The sequence below is a fragment of the Gorilla gorilla genome, chromosome 2, assembly GCF_029281585.2.
Source record: "Gorilla gorilla gorilla isolate KB3781 chromosome 2, NHGRI_mGorGor1-v2.1_pri, whole genome shotgun sequence".
Classification (NCBI taxonomy): Eukaryota; Metazoa; Chordata; class Mammalia; order Primates; family Hominidae; genus Gorilla; species Gorilla gorilla.
The window spans coordinates 117,430,407-117,453,447 of NC_086017.1; positions in this window are offsets into that span (position 1 = coordinate 117,430,407).

The window sequence follows — 23,041 nt, forward strand, 5'->3', positions numbered from 1 at the left end:
AATTAGTTAAATTAAGAGAAGGTCATTCTGGAGTAGGATAATCCTTAATGCAATAGGACTGATATCCTTATAAGAAAAGAAAAAAGAGACTCACAGGAAGAATACCATGTGACAACTGAGGTAGAGAGGAAGTGCTGCAACTGCAAAAGCAAAGGAATGCCGAAGATCAATGGCCACCATCAGAAGCCAGTAAGGGGCAAGGCAGGATTCCATGCAGAGTCTCAGGGGAAGTGCAGGTCTGCTGATGCCTTGCTTTTGGAGTAGACTCCAGAACTGTAAAAGAATAAATTTCTGTTGTATTAGGCCACGAGTTTGTGGTACTACATTAGAGAAACCCTAGAAGATAAATACAACACAAAAACCAAAATATTTATATTCTAAAATGTATTTTAAGAGTTGCAATTAAGAGTATTATGAGTCTAATTTGAATAACTTTTCTGGTTATAGATTTTCTGATTTTTTTTGTCTTACATGGTATAAAGACACTAAAAGAAAAAAATAAAAACTGCCTACAATCTCAATATCCACAAAAGTCACTAACATTTTACAGTATTTGCTTTCAATATTTTGTGTACAAAATTTGTATATGATAATTTTATGAATGTGTATATGACTGCCCATTTGTGTATTATGTGGGTGAAAGAAAAAGAAAGACATCGTGTAAATAATGTATTACATTCCTCTCTCACTCTTTTGTCCCTTTCTCCTATAAATATTCAGAGAACACTGTGAATGCCCAGGCATTCTCCTGGGTACTAGGAATACAGTGGTGAATATATCAGGCAACATGTATTGTTTTGATATGTTTTGCAATTTGATTCCTTATATAAAAGACACAGGCTGGCATTTCCAAAACAGTGTTAAAACGGAGCGGCACAGGTTGTTATGGGAGAACATACACTGGTACCAAGTCCCCACAGGAAAATTTGAGAAATATTTTTGGGAGGAAATCAAGCCTCAGCTGATGTCAGATTGATGAGCAGCAGTTGGCCAGGGAGAAAGAAGCAAAAGTGTTCCAAGCAGATGGAGAAGCTTAGACAAAGACTTGTGGGCAGCAGAGACAGGACATATTTGAGGAACATAAAGAAGCTCAGCATTTCCAGAATATGAGTAGAAGGGGGAGCAGTGGCAAGAGATGAGGTATGCAAGCGCCAGGCCACGCAGGGTCTTCTAAATGCTATATTAAAGTTGGATTCTCTTAATACTGTGAGACAGGAAAAAGTTCACGTAGACGAAATTAAAGGATCAGATTTGCATTTCAGGGAGATCTGTTGGATAACGTGGGGAGTTATTGAAAAAGAGGAAGGCAGCTGACATGGCCTGTGGGAAAGATGATAGCATCCTTAAATGTGGCATCAATAGGAAAAAAGAGAAAGTAGTTGACATTGGCATAACAAACTTATTAACTAACTAAAAACACAGTGAGGGCAAGAGAATGATGAGGGTTAATCCCAGATTTCTGGCCTGGCCTATTTCTATTTATTTATTTATTTATTTTTTCTTTTTTATTTTTTCTTTCTTGAGACAGAGTCTCACTCTGTGGCCCAGGCTGGAGTGCAGTGGCACAATCCTGGCCCACTGCAACCTCCATCTCCTGGGTTCAAGTGATTCTCCTGCCTTGGCCTCCCAAGTAGCTGGGATTACAGGAGCCCACCACCACATCCAGCTAAGTTTTGTATTTTTGGTAGAGATGGGGTTTCATCATGTTGGCCAGGCTGGTCTCGAACTCCTGACCTCATGATCTGCCCACCTCGCCCTCCCAAAGTGCTGGGATTATAGGCATGAGCCACCTCTGGCCTGGCCTACTTCTTCATAAGTCGTGAGAAGGCATAGAAGACACAGGAAGAAGAGAAAGTTTAGGGTGAGTGAGACAACAGAGATAATGAATATTTGACATTTTGAATTTGAAGTGACTTCCAGGCATCTATATGGGTAGACACTTAGGGAATGTGGCTAACCCATAATAAAGAATTTTGAGCCAGAGATTAGCATTTTGGACTTGTCAGTAATATTTGACAGTGTTGAAGCTTTGAGACTAGATAAGAGTGTACGTTGAGAATATTGGGACTGAAAAGAAAACGACTGACTGAATTTGGAGAAGCACCCAGATTTCAAGGGTGGGCAGAGTGAGTGAACTTACACCAGGAACAGCAAAGCAGAAACCAGAACAGAGAAGGAATCAGGAGTCTTTGATGTTACAGAAGTCAAGTGGAGATTGCATGTCATGGAGGATATCATCATATGGTTATGATGATTCAAACAATTTAGTTCTGAAGTAAGACTTGGAAGATCAATGGAAATTGCAGTGAGCCTAGAAAGAAATATATAAATATATATGGGAATGTACTTTATGACAAAAGCAACCATTTAAATTGGTGGCAGAGGAGCTGGATTATTTATAATAGTAAATGCTATTGGGTCAAGTAACTAGTTGTATGGGAATATGTATATAGGACATAATTTTTCTTCTTTTCTTACGCTAATACAATTTCCAGATGCACCAGAAATGTACATAATTACAAAGTAAGGTGTCAAAGTACTTCAAAGTCATACTAGTGAATTTTTTAAACAGTGTTGGAATAGGAAAAGCCATTTTACATATGACATGAAGGCCAGGAACCATAAAGAAAAAGATGCATATATATAGGTAAATACAAACTTAAAATGTATCTATAGAAAAAAATGACACAAAATGCAGATCAACAAAATATGAAGGAAACCTTACAATATATTTGGAAAAGGACTACTATCACTCCTGTACATGAGGCTTTAAAGAGCTAGTAATAGTAGTGTTTGCCATTATTATTATTTATTATTTTCATTTTCTTTCCAGTACAGCTTAAAGTCCCTTGTCATCATTTTAACATATCTCTCACACTCAGAAGCATCTTCAACACATTCGCTTTTTCCTGTCCCACATTCTTGGACTTTTGAATAAATATAATAGTCTGTATTTCAAAGGCATTTTATAAACTAACGTACATATTTTTAAAGCACTCAGAAACTACATTTCAATATTCTGTCTATGTAATTCAAACCATGCCTGAGTTAAGAATTTTCTTACTCTGAATCACATAGTAAGATAAAGATGGGATTTTCCAGCATGCTACCTTTTACGGATGGACACCAAGATCAGTTAGTTTGAATTATTCCTCTACATGAATCATTCTCGGGAGTAACTTAGGCACTTAGAGTGAATAAACTTTGGTTCTGAAAGAGTTAATACAACTCCTTAAATTTCCCACCATTGTTTTCATGTATTACTGGAATTAGACGTCATATATAATATGTATTCATTGTAAAAAGTCTCTCTCTTACAAAAGGAACTAGTGTAATTCAAGAAACCATTTTAAACTAATATGTATTTCATGATTTCCAGTTTATTGCATGCTTAAAAATATTGTACTGTTTGAATCTCACAACAATCTTTTGAATAATGAGAATATAATTTTGTAAGATCCCCATTTTATACATGAAGCTGGTAAGGTTAACATAAATGATATAAATTGCTGAAGGACATTCAGTAAGAAAAACTTCAAGCCTAGCACTGTAGCCTGTTTCATTATTTTTATTCTATTTATGTTTAATTGTTTATAATATATTTTTTGATCCCATGGTTGTTATTACCTTTGTCCTTACAAGAGAAAGAAGCGAAGAGAGTTAAGCTACATTATTGGTCACAAGATATTGTATCAGAAGAGAGAATCTAATAGCATTACAGGGTCATTGCTTTCTAATCATAAAATACAAATAGCATAGAATCTCTAATTTAAAAACATATTGATTATATGTATTAAGATCATGGTTGCTTTTAGCAAATATTACCAATCCAAAACTGAGGGAATTTTGAAGGACTGTTTCACAGTGATCAGAGATATACTTGGAAGCTCTAATTCCTACTGCTAAGAAGGTAACACACTCATCCTCTTTTCAAGCCCATGGTTTCCCAACACATCCCAAGCATAGTTAATGATTTTTTCTCAAACGTGACCATTTGGGCCTCTTTGACTGTAGAAATCACAGAGGAAATTCGTTACCTTTAGGAACTTGTTTTTTCTTTACATTTCTTTTTTAAAAAAAGAAGAAATACCAACCATGGTGTAGGTCATGTTGATGGAACAGCTAAAGAGCTTTATCCCCTCCCTGAAGAAGCTCACAGTGGAATGAAAGCCATCAGGCGGGTCAATCAACAAGGATGGTAAATGCACGTATACATCAAGGAATGCATTACTAAAACAAATAGCACTAAGCAATCTCTTATAAATCCTCCCAAACCTAGCAGTGTTCAAAGTTCAGTTATTACTGTGGACAAGACATCCATGCTAAAGTGAATCTAGAATTTCACCTAATTTTCTTCCTTACTCATTTCATAATTTCCACTCTATATTTTAATTTATTCTCTTTTCCCCTTAGCAGAAACGTACATATTAAACTACTAGACAGATAACTGGTTAAAGTAGAATTGTAGCCTTTTTTTCACAACACATAATTTTGGGTAAATCCAAACAATGCAACAGCAATTTTTAGAAAAAAGCCACAACGGACACTATACCTACTCACAATAGATAGTTATTCTCTATCTGCCTGAGAACGTGTGTTTGTTATAATCACTTAGTGACAAGAACAACAAATGAGTCTCCCAAGGCTGCCAAGCCTAGAGCTGTCAGTGAGATCTACAAAAACAGAGCCTCCGTATTTGTGGCTTTCTGACTGACAGCCACGTTTTCAACACTTCTGGTGATCAGTTGGGTTCAGTGTCACCTACTATGTGATTTGTAATTTAAATTCCCAAGTAATTAGAGCCTAATATTACTCCTTAAACATTTCTCATTCTCCTTTTTAACTTGTGTATCTACCTGTTCTTGAAAATAGCTTTTCTTCCTAAAATAACCTTTTAGCTTCACTTGAAATAAAGGTTGAGTAGTAATGAATTAGTCAGGGCTGTTTACTAACCTCCACAGCTCACTGAAGGTCTTTGGTAACAGAGGTATATAGCTAAATAGCTAAATATAAGTAGGGGACAGTGAATATGTGTGCATGCCTATATTTGTTTTTTAGCTACTTTTTTTCGCTGGTGCAGAACAAGTGCAACATGAATCAGAAAAAAAAAAGGAAATCACAAAGACGTTGAGAAGATAATATGCTGCGGCTGATGAAACATAAAAATCTAACCTGCCAAGCCACTGACAGTCTATTCTCCTTTCTCCTCTGATGCTTTGCTCTGCAAAGTGTCAGGGCAGTGACTGAAGCAGAGAAGCAGCAGCTTGTTTTCCCTTCACGTTAATTATATCTTCCTAAAACTTAACCACTTATCTTCTAAACTATTTTATCACTCACTTCCCCTCCAACACACACTAAATGCTCTAAAGCTATGTTATCCTCAGAAGCCCTTTCCCTTGTGTCAGGCCCAGTTTTTTCTTGATGAAAACCTTTAAGGATGGCAACCAATGGTTATATAAGAATCTTCCCAATTCAGAATTCAACCAAAAATTTCAGGGTGCTTTACTCTGAAAAATAAAGATAAACGAGGTAAATGTTAAGACACATCTAATTTAGGCTGTGATGAACAGTACAACTGGTCGATTAGATTGGCAAACTATATACCATGATCATATATCTTATACAAAACAAACTATATGTTTGTATGTATGTATATGTGTGTGTGTGCATGTGTGCGCATGTGTGTGTGTGTGCATACTCTGAAATAACATACACAAATAGGCCAACAAAGGTTAGCTGTCCAGTGGAGTGGGAGCATGTAAAGAATAATTTTTTTGACAATATAATGAATTTTATATTGTGCTTCAACTCATATATTATGTATGAATAGTGTTTTCAAAGAAGCATAGGTTAGTTAATTTTTTTATTAAAAAAAGAAATTTAAGAATATGGAATGACATAACCCAAGTTGAATGTATTAGCACATAATTTTTTTTCAGTTTATCTGACCAGAATTCCTGACCCTCAGACTTGCTACAGGCAAAATTTCCAAATAGAAACTGTATTTCAAAAATAATGACAAGGATTAAAGTTTAGAATAGAAATATTTTCATCAATTCTAATAACACATGAAATGGTTAACAAAGCATATTGCTTCCATCTAATACACAGCAAACCTCTAAGTGAAAGGAAAAAAAGACTTTCAGATACAAAAAAACGTAGGAGAGAGAAGTAAAGGTCTTTTAGAATTTTCAGGAATTCAGTCACTCTATTAGAGATCTGAGGCCTCTGTGCAGAATACATTTGCTCCCTTCCCCACCTAAATTGTACTTATACTTAGCTTTAAAAAAACTTCAACAAATAATAATTATATTTATGGGGTACAATAGGATGTTGTGATATATGTTTACATTGTGTAGTGGTTAAGCTAATTAACATACACATCACCTCACATACTTATTTTTTGTGGTGAGAACATTTAAACTCTACTCTTTTAGCAAATTTGAAATCATACAGTATTGTTAACTATCATCAAGCTGTGCAATAGATCTCACAAATTTCTTCCTCCTGTCTAACTATAATTTTGTACCTTTTGAAAAACATCTCCCCTTTCCCCATCCTACCAGCCCCACGTTCTCTGGTGACTACCATTCTATTGTCTATTCCAATGAGTTTGACTTTTTTAGATAACACTTAGCTTAATTCAGGGTTTTTAGCCTGGAGCTCATGGTTCCCCAAAGCATCACTTCATAGAGAGAATTCAGAGAGTCTGTGAACTTGGGTAAGCAAAAAGTTATTTCTTTATTTTCATCTAAATCTACCTGAAAGTTAACATTTCTTCAATTACAAATGTCAACATCAACCACTGTTGCATCAGCAGTACCAGCAATTTTGCCACCAAAAAAATATACCACAGGTATTTTTACATCATCTTTCAATTGTTGCATAGATCTCAAAATGCTACTAATATTTACGCATATTACCACCTCAGAACTACACTGGTTGTTATGTCTGTTGCTAGATCTTGTTTGTAATGCTTTAATAAAGCAGCAAAAATTTGTTTTTAAAAATGTTTTGACAACTGTATTTTATTATTCTTGATTTCCTTGAAAATTCATGTATTTCATTATATGCATCCAAAGATATTATCCTATGAAAAGACCTATAAGCTTCACCAAATTGCCAAAGAAGTCCATGGCACAAATAAAGTTAAACCCTCTTGTTGCCATTTAGTCTGAAGCAGCCAATTCTCTTTAGATGTCATTCCCCTGTTCCCACGTTGCCCTGTGGGTTCCTCCATCCAAGCCCTTACCACCACACAGTTATCCTCAATTTCTTGTCTACTGCCCTAATACCTAATACAATGACTGACATAAAACAGATGCGCAAGAAAAGATTCTGCAAGTGAAAAGAACCAGCAACATAAAGGAACTGCGTACCCAAGGTAAAGAGAGAATTAATATGTGAAATAATCCACAGCCTTTGCTGGATCCAGTCCCTATCAATATAATTAACAGAACTGAATTCTGACAGTTTGAAACTAGTTTTATTGCCCTAAATATTATACTAAAAATAGAAAATATTTATATTCTCCCCAGTAAACAACATTTTTTCTTAAACACATAACATATTATCCTTCTATTATATTTACCATATTGTGCCTTTGGCCAGAGTTGTAAATACATGTATGTATACATATAGACACATACATACATATCTGACTATACATGTGTGCATTTTTCTCAAAGTAGATTATAAACTCCTCTGGTGTAAGTACTAAGGATTATTATACAATTTTTTAAAACCATGTTTTTTTAGTTTAACTGGAGGAGTGACAACCTGCCAGAAGCTGAGCGATGACCTCAACTCAATTTTATAGGTTCTTTTTATACTTAAGTGTAACTGAAGATTCTTCTATCTCCCCGCTCACCCTTGACAAGAATTGCCTTTTATGGTCCACAGGGAAGGGAGGCCCTTGTAAAATAAACAAACTTTAAAATATAAAGTGGCCGAACTTAAAAACACTTTTGAAGAAGAAAAGAAAAACTAAGAGTTCTGAAGAGAACAAATATATGTTTGTTTGTTAAAGTAGAGGAATACTCTTTGTTAAAGGAAGCAAATGAGATACTAACATTGATGAGCTGGAAAAGGGGCTTCAGATTTGTTCAGGGAATACAGTGCTGGTGCATGTGTTAGTTGAATTTTCAGCAGTTAGAACAAAAATTCTATTAATGATTGAGAGGCTAGTTTCCTCAACAGGATAATGTCTTTTTTATTTTTAATCACTGAATTCACCAAAATGTTTGATACCATATTTTACACATAGTATGTACTCAGTGTTTGTTAAAATGATTCAATGGTTTATTGTCTGAACCCACTTCTCATCTCCGGTGGTATAAAATGAGACCACATAGTGAAATAAACCTCAGTTACTCTATTTGAGATTCAACTGCTGGGAGACATACTTAACACGTGCAGATTCCATCCACGACTCATAAGACCTTCTGATGAAAAGTCTACATGCATCAGTAAATCTAATCTAAAAATGGCAAGATCCATAGGACTACATTCTTCAGATATATATGCAATTATTAACTGTTTTGCAAGAATTATTGCAATTTCTTGTCTTGACAAGTATTGTAGAAGATTAAGCTTTTAAATCTTCCTTTACCTGGCAATTCATATCGTTAGCACCATGTTTTCCCAGGCATTGTAATCTAATTTATATAATAAAATTAGATTACTACCTATTCTACATGGTTCTCAAATGCTCTAACTGGTAAGAAAACTGAAATCAAATTAATAACTTGCATAGTGAAAAGGGGTTTGGACCAGGACTTCCGTATCATGGGTTCTAATTAATCAGGTGACCATATGTCTGTGTGCCATGTGTACTGTTAGGTCCCCTTGAATTTCTAAAATGTTTTGAACCTGTGAAGTCCAAAACGGAAGATAAAGTTGTTATGACAGAGTGTCATTTGACTCAGTGCCATCACAGACATCACTTCTAGCTCCTTAAGCAGAACTACTTTTAAGTCTCATTTGATATCATGTCAGGATAGGATCAATAAAGTCCCAGATTATAACCAGTTAACTATTCCTGGAGCAATGCTCATTACCAAACAACTCAGTTAAGCTTATTAGAAGACTCAAAGACAGCCAGCTCACATGCACTTATATTTTTGAATATGCAAAAAAAATTTAATTAAATTGTAGTAAGCATGAGCAAAAGATGTGACTAAGACACACTACGAAGCATTTATGTTTTAAAAATTATATATGGCCAGGTGCGGTGGCTCACGCCTGTAATCCCAACACTTTGGGAGGCTGAGGCATGTGGACCGCCTGAGGTCAGGAGTTCGAGACCAGCCTGACCAACATGGTGAAACCCCATCTCTACTAAATACAAAAAATTAGCCAGGCGTGGTGGCGCATGCCTGTAATCCCAGCTACTTGGGAGGCTGAGGCAGGAGAATCGCTTGAACCCGGGAGGCAGAGATTGCAGTGAGCCAAGATTGCACCATAGCCTTCCAGCCTGGGCAACAAGAGTGAAACTCTGTCAAAAAAAAAAAATTACATATGTGCTTCTGAAAAACAGAAATGTATACTGATTGAACTGGAGCACTAAAATTAAAGACATCCTGCTGTGATTACATTTAAATCTGGGGAGCAGAGAGACATGATGACCATAAAAAAAAAAATGCAGCTGGAAGCAAACATCACTGTGTTGATCATGTGAAAACCTGACCCAGGAAGGGCCTGTCAAGCATCCTACCTGCACACATGAAAACAACACTGCCAAGGGAAATCCCTCCTCTCCATTTCAAGGGCTACTATCCCCTAACTTGGTATTTCTCAAACTTTAGTGGGTATAAAAATCAATTTGAGGGTTCATTTTGAGTGTATATTCCTATACCCATTACCAGAGATTCTGATTTGACAAATCTAGAGATTAGGACTTTGACAAAGCTACAGTTCAGTACTCTTCATTAAAAATAAAAATCCTCAGGTTATCATGACATGAGAATTCTGGGGATCATATTTTGAGAAATGCCATTCAAACATATGTTGGAAAGAGAGAGGGTGGTGGTGCTGGATATTTCTCTGTGGCTAGGGTGTCCTGTAACCTCTAGGTAATACGCTGCCTCTTTGTCCCCAGCTACTAGGTGCGCCTCCACTTTAGTTCTGAAAGTGATTGTCTTTCAGCTCTGAAATATCAAGAACTACTACTTCTTGATCATCCCAGAGATAGGCTGCTGCTTGCTCTGCAAATGAGGAATGAATGTGAGCCAAACCACATTTGCCTGTATTGCCTCACCCCTTTGTTCTCAACATCATTCCCCTTAAGACTGTGCAGGTTTCAGCAAAGTTAGTGGTAACTAAAGGCAAGTAAAACATAGAAAGGGAGAAATACATTTCATTTGACTGTCTGCCAAACCTAAGCACACAGAACTGATAAATCTTTTAGAAAAGTTATATTTCAGACTCATCCAGATTCTTTGTTTCCCTTTCATTCATGACTGCCTTTTCCAAGTGTATAGGTGCACCTCTTCCCAGGGAAACTATAGCATCTGGTACCTCCCTCCAATATAATGCACTGGGATACCACAATCTTCAAAAGTCCAAAATTTCCAAAGACTGAATTATGACATTAGTGATGACTGTGTCTGTGGCATTTGTGTAGTAACTGAATTAAATCGCTTTCTCAATAAATTGCAATCTCTTTGATAGCAAAGACCTCACTCTCTCCCCTTTTAAACCCTTGTACCATAGGCTTTCACATGCAATAGTCCTCATAGATGACAGTACAATTCAGTGTCCTGGAGAGTTGACAAACAGAAAAGCCAGGATGGGTTTATCATTATTTATTTAATTTTTCTCTGAAGAACGAATGTTGTATTATTAGCCCTAGAAAGTTAATGAAGCAGAGTCCTTGGGCATTTCCATCAAGATCACTTCAACACAACAAATAATGATCCCAAACTACCTCACATAAAATACCAACCATTTTCTAAGGTTTTGGCTAAATTGTAGAAATAATTGAGTGGGTTAAATGCTACTTTTAAGTGTTATGTACTCACTTGGAATTTACAAGGAGTCTCAGATAACTAAAAGTGCAGGAAGAACAAGTAAATCCCCTTAAAGAACATTGAATCCTATTACTACCAGAGAAACTACTGATCTCAGCACATTTTAATTCAAACTGGCAGTGTTTGCAGGCCTTGTCACACTAACACTGAAGAGCTATCGTGCAGATATTTTACTTTGACTTCACTATGTAGTCATTGAGAGTCTACTTGGTGAGTAGAATACTGAAAGGAAAGGAAATAATTGCTAATTGAGGTGCATATTTCAAGAAGCAATTGCATCATAGACTACTGGAATAAGAGGTTTTGCAATCTAACAAGACTATATTGGATGTAAGGCTTCATCTCATACTGGTAGTGTGAGTCTGGGAAAATACATATTAATAATAGAATTTATTTGAGTATTTTTGGGGTAGGCCTTATGCCAAATTACTTATGTAAGTGATTTGACTTGCTAAAATCAGCTTTCTTATCTGTTAGATAATTTCTGGGAGTTTTTAAATGAGACTATAAACTAGGAAGTGCTAATTATAGCATCTGAAACATAATAGGTACACAATAAATTCTCAGTCCTCTTCTATATTACATAATTTTGTGTCTAATGTATTTCAGTAGGCTTTATGTTTTTAAGGTATATAGACTGCCAGAATTTATTTGTGAGATCATTTTCATACAATGAAACACAAATACTTTGCTTTAGTAAAGTTAATCAAGACGTATGGCTGTATGAGTGTGGTGTCAACATCATTTCATTTGGAGGATTCAAATAGGGCCAGTCTCAGAAGTAGATTAAATAGATACATAGTAACCTGTATGGCATGCTTTTTTTTCTTTGTTTGTTTTGAGACAGAGTCTTGCTCTGTCACCTGGGCTGGAGTGCACTGGTGCGATCTCAGCTCGCTGCAACCTCTGCCTCCTGGGTTTGAGAAATTCTCTGCCTCAGCCTCCTGAGTAGCTGGGATTACAGGCGCCTGCCACCACACCCAGCTAATTTTTGTACTTTTAGTAGAGACAGGGTTTCATCATGTCGGCCAGGCTGGTGTTGAACTCCTGACCTCGTGATTCACCTGCCTTGGCCTCCCAAAGTGCTGGGATTACAGGCGTGAGCCAATGCACCCAGTCTGCATGGCATGTTTTTGAGGAACTGTTGTACAGTTTTCCAAAACAGCTTTACTAACTTACATTCTCACCAACAGTGTACAAGGGTCACCTTTTTCCCCACATCCTCACCAACACATCATCTTTTATCCTTTTGTTAATACTATTTTAAGTAGAACCTTTCTACTTACCTGATATTCCCCCCTACCACCCTATCTAAAATAATCATAATCATAAATGTCTATTGTGGGACCTGATATTTACCATGAGTCGGTAAGTCCTCTCTCCAGCACAAGGCTCCCCACTTACTCCCTCTTCTTTCCTTTCTTAAGCAATGGGTTCCAAATGCCTCACTATTAAAAAGTAAATGTATACAGAAGGCCTTGCACGGTGTGTCTCTGGCTGTGTATTAGAATTATTTCAGATGATTAAAAAATAGAAAATAAAAAATAACTCCTTACTAGTGTGTTTGTTTCAAGATGAACATAGACTAGCTAGGCAAGTAAAAGCAAATAGGTAACATTTTAAAATGAATATATTTTATTTTATTTTATAGCTGAGTATATGTAACCCTCATCTTAACTAGTTTCATTTGTTGTGATTTTCCTCTTAACAAATTTGTATATTTGTAATCTTATATCATAATAGAACCTGTAATGGTGATATCTAGCCTTTCTGCTTTTGAGAACTATAAAGCACAAGGCAATTAAAGAAGAGTTGATTAAAATACTATGCAAAGATAGAGAAAATAATAAAAACTTACTGTGAATTACAAAATGAAGAAAATCAATATTATTTAGGTAACAAATATAGCATATTATTTTGGAATTTAAAATAATCCGGTACAGACCCAAGGTTGTTCATTGTTCTAAGTAATATTCAATGACAATTGAGTGCGTGTGTGTATATATATATATATATTTTTTTTTTTTTTTTTTTTTTTTTTTGAGACAGAGTCTTGCTCTGTTGCCAGCCAGGCTGGAGTGCAGTGGCACGATCTCGGCTCACTGCAGCCTCTGCCTCTCGGGTTCAAGCAATTCTCCTGCTTCAGCCTCGTCCAGCTAATTTTTGTATTTTTAGTAGAGATGGGGTTTCACCATGTTGGCTAGGATGGTCTCACTCTCTTGACCTCAAGATCCACCTGCCTCGGCCTCCCAAAATGCTGGGATTACAGGCATAAACCACCACACCCGGCAGAAAAAAATATTTTATAAATTAACTGAAAGTTATCATTGTGTGATTTACCCTGCCAATAGAATAAATATAGAAAGGAATAATTCAGTCAGTAGTTGATGTTACTTCCATGATGCTGCAGACACTATTAGCCCCTGAGCAGCCTGGTCTGCCTTCTTCCTTTTAGCACAGAACTAATTCTATGAGTTTTATTCTGAAATCTTCCCATCCTATGTGCCTCACCCGGATGTAACATTTTCTTTACATTTTAAAAAAAATTTTATTTCCATAGATTTTTGGGGAACAGGTGGTATTTAGTTACACAAGTAAGTTCTTTAGTGGTGATTTGTGAGATTTTGGTGCACCCATCATCGGAGCAGTATACACTGAACCCAGTGTGTAGTCTTTAACCCCACCCCCCTCCCACCGCTTCCCCTGAGTCCCCAAAGTCCATTATATCATCCTTATGCCTTTGCTTCCTCATAGCTTAGCTCCCACTTATGAGTGAGAAGATATGATGTTTGGTTTTCCATTCCTGAGTTACTTCACTTAGAATAATAGTCTCCAGTTCCATCCAGGTTGCTGTTAATGCCCTTAATTCGTTCCTTTTTATGGCTAAATAATATTCCATCATATATATACACACACATATACATATATATACATATACATATATATGTGTGTGTGTGTGTATATACATACACACACACACACATATATACACGACAGTTTCTTTTTCACTCAATGATTGATGGCCCAAATGGGCTGGTTCCATATTTACTCAGAGGAAATGAAGTCATTATATGAAAAAGATACCAGCACACACTCACATATATACACGACAGTTTCTTTTTCACTCAATGATTGATGGCCCAAATGGGCTGGTTCCATATTTACTCAGAGGAAATGAAGTCATTATATGAAAAAGATACCTGCACACACTTGATTATAGGTGTAATATTTTCATCTGTCTTCCAGTATTCAGTCGAAAGGTGGGCATGATGATCCACGTATGTCCAGTGAGTTATGAGGGAAGACCTGGTGGAAGACTTCAGAGATAACTTTCTGTGGTCTTAAAAAGAAACACACAGGAGGCCGGGTGTGGTGGCTCATGCCTGTAATCCCAGCACTTTGGGAGGCCAAGGTGGGCGGATCACAAGGTCAGGAGTTTGATCCAGCCTGACCAATATGGTGAAATGCCATCTCTACTAAAAATACAAAAATTAGCCTGGCATGGTGGCATGCACCTGTAGTCCTAGCTACTCGGGAGGCTGAGGCAGAAGAATCGCTTGAACCCAGAAGGTGGAGGTTTCAGTGAGCCGAAATTGCGCCACTGCACTCCAGCCTGGGTGACAGAGCGAGACTCAACCTCAAAAATATAAAAAAAGAGGCTCACAGGAAGAAAAGGCACTCTACTGCTGGAGGTTTTCATGGCTTTTATGATTTTAGAATTGTAACAGTCATTTTGCAACCATTGGAGGAGGTAAGGTGACATGCTAAAATGGCAAGGTGGAAAGATGGAAAGAACCTGCATTCTTACTATGCTATTTAGCCACTGAAGTAAGAAACCTTAGAACTGTTCTACCACAGTCCTTTCTGTTATCTGTAAACTTTTCTATTTCTTAATAAATGAACAAATTTCTTACGGCTCACAACATCCTGAAACACAAGCTCACTATAGAAACTTGAGCATATGCAGAAAAAAATCTGAAGACAAAAATAATTTTCATAGACACTATTATTTCTTGTACTTATACATTCTGTATTTTATTCTAAATTTATATAATTTTATGTGCCAATTTTTCATTTAATATTTTAAGATTTTCCTCATGCTATTAAAAACTTAGAAATAAAATTGTCAAAGCCTATTGTTATACCATAATCTACTTATTTCCCCTTTGCTGGCTGTTAAATACCATTCACTATTTTCAAATACAAATAACTCTGATAAAAATCAAATTGTAGTATAGCTCAATTGTTTTTGTGGGTTGTCTGTTGCATTCATTTATTCACCTAACAAATGTTTATTGAGTGCCTACTATGTACCAAATACACTGAAATGTGAAGATGAAAGAAATTATTCTTGCTTCTGGAAGTATAAACTGTGGTGGTACAGGAGGAAACTATTTAAACAAATGTGAAAATTGTGTAAAAGTTTTTAGTAATTTAAACTGGGTAAAATCAAAATAATGACTAAATGACTGACAGTTCTATACCATTAAATTTTATAAGAACAGTGAATTTTTGTTATAAGAAAATCTAGAAAAAAACAACAACTTCAAATGAGATTAAAAGAGACCTTTATGATAACTGCCAGTAGTGGGCACCATTGACTGTCTATATTACATTTTAGATATTCTTATTTTTATAGAGTCCTGGACCACATAATGACATTGTGATCAATGGTGGACCACATATACAACAGTGGTCCCTTAAGATGGTGCTGAAAAATTTCTTTTGCCTAGAGATAGTGCAGACACTGTAACATCACAGTGTAACACATTACTCATGTTTGTAGTGATGCTGGTGTAAACAAACCTACTTTGCTGCCAGCCATATAAAAGTATAGCACATACAATTATGTACAGTACATGATACTTGATAATGTTACTTGTGATACTTGATAATGATAATAAATGACTGTTACTGGTTTATATATTTACTATACTATACTTTATATCATTATTTTAGGGTATAATCCTACTTATAAAAAAAAGTTAACTGTAAAACAGCTTCAGGGAGGTCCTTCAGGAGGTATTCCAGAAGATAGCATTGTTATCATAGATGACCGCTCCCTGTGTGTTATTGCCCCTGAAGACCTTCCAATGGGATAAGATGTAAAGGTGGAAGACAGTGATATAGATGACCCTGACTCTGGGCAGTTCTAGGCTAGTGTGTGTGTTTGTGTCTTAGTTTTTAACAAGAAAGTTTAGAAACTAAAAGAAAATTATAAAACTTTAAAAATAAACAAATCTCCTAGAATAAGCATATAAAGAAAATATTTTTATATGGCTGTACCCTGTGTTTGTGTTTTAAGCTGAGTGTTATTACATATGAGTCCAAAAGTTAATAAGTGAAAAAGTTATAAAGTGAAAAGATTATAGTAAACTTATTTTATTACTAAAGAAATCAATTTTTAAATAAATGTAGGGTAGTCTAAGTGTACAGTGTATATGAAGTCTACAGTATTGTACAGTAATGTCCTGGGCCTTCCAATTCACTTACCACTCACTCACTCACTCATCCAGAGCAACTTCCAGTCCTACAAGCTTCATTCATGGTAAGTGCCCCATATGGGTATACCATTTTTATTCTTTTATTCTTTTTTATTTTTTAAATTTTCTTTAGAGTCCGGATCTCGTGCCATTACCCAGGCTGGAGTACAGTGGTAAGATCATGGCTCAATGCAGCCTCTACCTCCTGGCCTCAAGCAATCCTCCCACTTCACCCTTCCAAGTGGCTGGCATTACAGGCACACACCACCATGCCTGACTAATTTTTTAAAATTTTTGTAGAGACGGGCTCTGACAATGTTGCCCAGGCTAGACTTGAACTTTTTCTGGGCTCAAGCAATCCTCCTGTCTCGGCCTCGCAAAATGCTGGGATTACGGGCATTAGCCATCACACCCAGTCTCCATTTATGTTTAGATACATAAATACTTACCATTGTGTTACAATTGGCTACAGTATTTAGTAAAGGAACAAGTTGTACAGGTTTGTAGCCTAGGAGCAATAGGCTATACTATACAGCGTAGGTATATAGTAAGAATACCATCTAGGTTTGTGTAAGTAACACTTGATGATGTTGGCACAATGACAAAAGCTCCTAACAACACATTTCTCAGAACATATTCCTGTCTTTAGGTGGTGTATGACTGTATATTCTTCCCAATATATAACACCAATTTTAAGTATCCACAGCTCTGCACTGACCTCAAGTGATTTAAGAAAAATGAGTCAGGATAGGACTCAAAAGTAAATTCTGACTATCTGAAACCAATAATTGTAAATCCTATCTTTCAAACCAAGCTTAAGTCTAATTAGTGTACAGTATCACTCTGGTGAGTGGTTTTGGCCCAGCAGTAGGTATATGACTTCAGCTGACTGAATTAGAATAGAGGAGAAACCATGAATATGGCATAATTGGTAAATATTAGTAGTTAACAAAAGTAGGTGAACAAGGATACATATTGCCCCATTTTCTGCTTGCAGCTATTGTCATCCTATGGGGAAAAAGTTTTAAATGAACAAACTGGCCAGGTGTGGTGGCTCACGCCTGTAATCCCAGCACTTTGGGCGGCTGAGGCAGGTAGATCATGAGGTCAGGAGATCGAGACCATCCTGGCTAACACGGCAAAACCCCATCTCTACTAAAAATACAAAAAAAAATTTAGCTGGGCGTGGTGGCGGGCGCCTGTAGTCCCAGCTACTTGGAAGGCTGAGGCAGGAGAATGGCATGAACCCAGGAGGCGGAGCCTGCAGTGAGCCGAGATTGCCCCTTTGCACTCCAGCCTGGGGGACAGAGAGAGACTCCGTCACAAAAAACAAAACAAAACAAAACAAAACAAAAAACAAACTAAGGCACAAAAGAGGACAGAGCTAAAGAATCATAGCCTGAAACAGAATTAAACACCATCGCTTGTTGTTTGATAAGCCAGTTGAATTCCATTGCTTTGAAACTTGCAACTAAAAATTGATGTAATAAATTTCCCAAAATATTTAGGAAAAACAAGGTAAAATTTAAATCACCCAAAATATTTTGGAAAGACTTTGTCTAAGAAAAGCCACAAAAGTCAAGACTTCTTGATAATAGTTTATATAATCTCTATGCTGCGTATGAGATAGTAATAATAGTCAATACACATTATTTCCATAACCTGTAATTAGAAAAATTTAAACAAGAAAAAAATAGTAAGGCCTTTACTGTATCTATGACTATCTAATTTTATGATTCAAGGTGTTTTATTAGGTGAAAGCAAAAAGTTGTTTTGGTGATATAGGAAGCATATCATTAAAATGGAAATAGATGTATACACTCTGAGATAAAAACAGAAAAGTAGATGGATAGGTCAGCAGATAGGTGAATGGAAAGATGGGAAGACGAATAAATCAATAAGTATGCTAATGGAAGGTGAGACAGACAGAAAACCAATAGAAATAACAGATGGACAGATAGCAATTTGCAGAGACAGACAGACATCCTGATGGGTAGAGACTGATATACTAAAGATAGTGAAATAATGTATAATGTAGAAGATGGGCAGGAAAGCATGAAGGCAAGAATGGTGTAAATCAGCCAGAAAATGTGCTAGACTTTTTAAAAAATAGCATGTATGTATGTATGTATTCATGTATTTAGTGAAAACACTGCAGTAGTATACATTTTAATTTCCTTTATGCGCTTGGAACTAAGGCAAAATAGCCTGTAAAGCTTTACACAGTCAGAAGCGGCAGAGCAGAAATATGCAGTGAAGGCAGACCAAGTCCAAAGCCACATGGCTCTGCATTCCATCAGGCGTTAACAACATCACAAGACAACCCAGATGGAGTTATCACGGCAAAACAACAGCAGCAACAGAAAAACCCACACAGCAGCAAATGCTATAACAAACTAGTTGTTGAAAATTGTATTTAAATAAGGAAATAAACAATTAATTCTACTGCTCTGATAAAGATTTAGTCAAGTGAGAAAATGAAGCAACATCAAGCAAAACTGTTTATTTTGCCTTTGGAGATAATTTTATTAATACTAGTTGTATATTTTTTAAAACTGAAATTTCATCATGTTTTAGAACAATGAGAAAGGTAACAAGTTTAGATATATGTCATATTATAAGAATTTTTATCCTAATATTGAATTACTCTAATGTCCTTGGCTAACGTGGTCCATACTATGATGGCAAATATATATTAAATTAATCTGTGTTTCGAATAAGCACTGCATAAGCTAATTATGAAAGTAACACATTCAACAATGTATCATGAAAAAATTCACAGTAACTTTGCTAAAATGTAATTAGAAACAATAGTTCCTTTTGCTACTGTGTTTTACCCCAAGTCTAATGATACTGCAGAGGTTGCATTATCAACAGTTACCCCTCAGTTGTGGATTAATATGTGGACTCACACTGGCTTTTTGAGCCAATTACCATAGAAAAATACTTGTTATGAAATGCACAGGGCCAGAGTTTTCATTATGGAATCACTAATCTGCAGATTGTTTGCCCATCTGTTTGAAAATCCTAATAAAGTAGAAAGCTTTTTACTGATAACACTAATACATTGGGAAATATTTTAAGAACACATGTTGAGAAGTTATACAAAGTTATACATGTAGCTCTGACTGATGAACTAAAGCAGATGTGGATAGTGAGGTACCTCCAAATAATCTCTACTGAAATTCTCGATGTTTTTCCCTAATTCAGCATACAGAACAGATTGTTCATGAATATTATTTAATGATTTAGTTAACCAGTGATTTATTGCATGGATACATTAAGATTTTGACAAAGCCTTTTTCTCTCATATTTGAAAACAACTAACATGTGGGATGGAATAAGGAGTAAGGTACCCAGAAACTGACGTTATAGTTTTGTTTGCTTTTTTGTGTTATTTTAGTTGTTAAGTTTATTAACCATTTACCAGTAATAATTACATGTACACATGGTAGTATGGACTAGGCAGGCTGCTTGTGTATAATTTCTAGCCTGCTAATTGTAGTTCTGTCCTTTTCTTTCTCACTCAAAAAAAGCATATCAGGGCCAGGTGCGATGGCTCATGCCTGGAATCCCAGCACTTTGGGAGGCCAAGGCGGGTGAATCAAGAGGTCAGGAGTTCAAGACCAGCCTGGCAAGATGGTGAAACCCCATCTCTACTAAAAATACAAAGTTAGCCGGGCATGGCAGCAGGCACCTGTAATCCCAGCTACTCGGGGGACTGAGGCAGAGAACTGCTTGAACCCAGGAGGCAGAAGTTGCAGTGAGCTGAGATCGCACCACTGCACTCCAGCCTGGGAGACAGAGTGAGATTCTGTCTCAAAAACAAAAACAAAAACAAAAACAAACAACAACAACAAACATATCAGGATGCGAATAGTGGAAGTGACATTATTACAGAACTAATTTTGAATCCACTTTGATTTATGAAGTTGAAATATTTTAAAAGCTTTAGGTCTTTAACCAAGACACCACATTCTCCTTAGTTTTCCTTTGCCACCTTTTCTACTCCTTCTTGGTTTCGTTTGTGGGTTTCTTATCCCAGACCATCACCTGCATCTTATTGTTGGTGTGCCTCAGAACTCCATCCTTGGACAGTGTATCTTATCTATCCACACTTAATGTTTTATTATTATGTGATTCTCATCTAGTCCCATGGCTTTAAATACTGTTTATAGGTCAATGACACCCAGATTTCTATCTCTAGCTAGACCTCTTCCCTGAACAGTAGATTTGAATGTTCAATTGGTGAACCACTATCTCCAACTAGATGTCTAATAATCATTTCAAACTTACCATGTCTAAAAATGAGCTTCCAACCTTCCTTGTGCCACCGTACACATAGCATTGATGCAGGACAGACAAGCCCCAAAATTGGAGCTTAGCTCAGGAGAGTTCTTGACTTTGCCCAGGAAAGAATTCAAGGGTGAGCTGGTGGTGTTAAACAGCAACTTTTATTGAAGTGGCAGTGTACAGCAGCAGCAGAGAAATGCCTCCTTGTGGAGTTGGGCTATCCCATAGGCAGTGTGCCCAAAATAGCAGCTCAGAGGCAATTCTGCCATCATATTTATACCCACTTTTAATTATATGCAAATTAAGGGATGGTTTGTGCAGAAATTTTTAAGAAAAAGGTAATAACTTCCATGTAATTAGGTTGTTGCCATGGAAAGAGGCAGTAACTTCTGGGTGTTGTCATGGCAATGGTAAACTGACATGGCACACTGGTGGGTGTGTCTTATAGAAAGCTCCTTCTGCCCTGGCCCTATTTTAGCTAGTCTTCAATTTGGTTTGGTGCCCAAGCCCCACCTCCAGAGTTGAGTCCCACCTTCTACCTCACCATCTACCAAAGATGCTTCTTTGGTCATCTTTCACCTCTCAGTAAATGGGAGTACCATTCTCCCAATTGCTTTGGTTCAAATTTCTGGAATCATTTTTTATTCCTTTCTCATATCCCGTTGTGTTTTATATCCTACATTTGATTATAAATCTTGTTGTCCATACAATCAAAGTCTACTGTATTAGTCTGATTTCATACCTCTGTAAAGAACTGCCTCAGACTGGGTAATTTATAAAGAGGTTTAACTGACTCACAGTTCTGCATGGCTGACGGGGCCTCAGGAAACTTAAAATCATGGCAGGAAGCAAATGAGAAGCAAGGCAAGTCTTACATAGCAGCAGGAGACAGAGAGTGAAAGGGGGAAGTCCACATTTTTAAAATAACCAGATCTCACGAGAACTCACTCACTATCACGAGAGCAGCAAGGGGGAAGTCTGCCCCCATGATTCAACCACCTCCCACCAGATCCCTCCCCCGATATGTGGAGATTACAATTTGAGATGATATTTGGGTAGGGACACAGAGCTAAACCATATCATCTATTAAGAACCTAACCACCTACTACTCTATCCAGTCCTACCACCTTTATCCAAGGCATTATCATTTCTTTTCCGGATTATTACAAAAACCTCCTAATTGTTCTCCCTAGTTTCCTTTTAAAATGAAAGTTACATCATAACACTCCTTTGTTTAAAAGTCTCCAAAGTCTTCCCAGAGCATTCAGAATGAAACTCAAGGCCTTCCAGTGGCTTACAAGGTGCCATATACTGTGGTTCTCTGTGACCTCTTGAATTGCATCTGTTATTAGCTGCAATTATAAGGGTCATGTTTCTGTTCCTCTAACACCTCAGGTCTCTCCCAACCTAAGTTTTATATTTTTTCTGCCTAATATGCTCCTCTCTAAGATGTTTATATGATCACATCCCATCACTTATTAGGCCTTTTTTCAAATGTAACCTTCTCAATTGAAGCTTTCCCCGATCACCCTGTAGAAAAATGCAACACTCCATACATTCTAGTCACCCACTCAAACTTTTTTCTTCATTTTCTTAATATTTATTGGCCTTTGATGAATTTTCCATCTTATTGATGTTGTTTATAATGTCAGTTTCTTCACAGTACAAAATAATTTATTCATGTGATGTCCTATCTTTCTGTTTTGATCACTGTTATCTCCAACATTAAAAAAGTGCCTGGCACATGATAGAAACTCAAGAGCTGTCAGATGAAAAATGTACTAATTATTACATTTTTGGCCTATTTCACAACTGTTGGTGGAAATTACTGTTCTATATAGAGTTTTCTCATTCATAATAATGGTTTGATTCTGTATTTATTTAGCTCTTCTATAATTTCTGTCAGCAATATATTGTAGTTTTTAACCCTGCATATATTTTGTGTAATCTAATTACTTCATATTTATTGATATTATAAATTGTAATTAAAAATTATTTTCTAATTACTCAATGCTAGTACATAGATATAAAGCTTGACTTACATATATTTACATTATATCTTGCAACTTTGCCAAACTCATGTGTTAGTTCCACTAACTATTTGAAAATCAGGTAACCTGCAGATTTAGTCAGCATTTTCTTGTAAATCTATATGCTTTTGTCCCTACACCCTTTTTTAAGAAAAGTAATATCTTTTTTCCCTTGTTCCAGATCTTAGGTAAAAAAAGCAGTCCT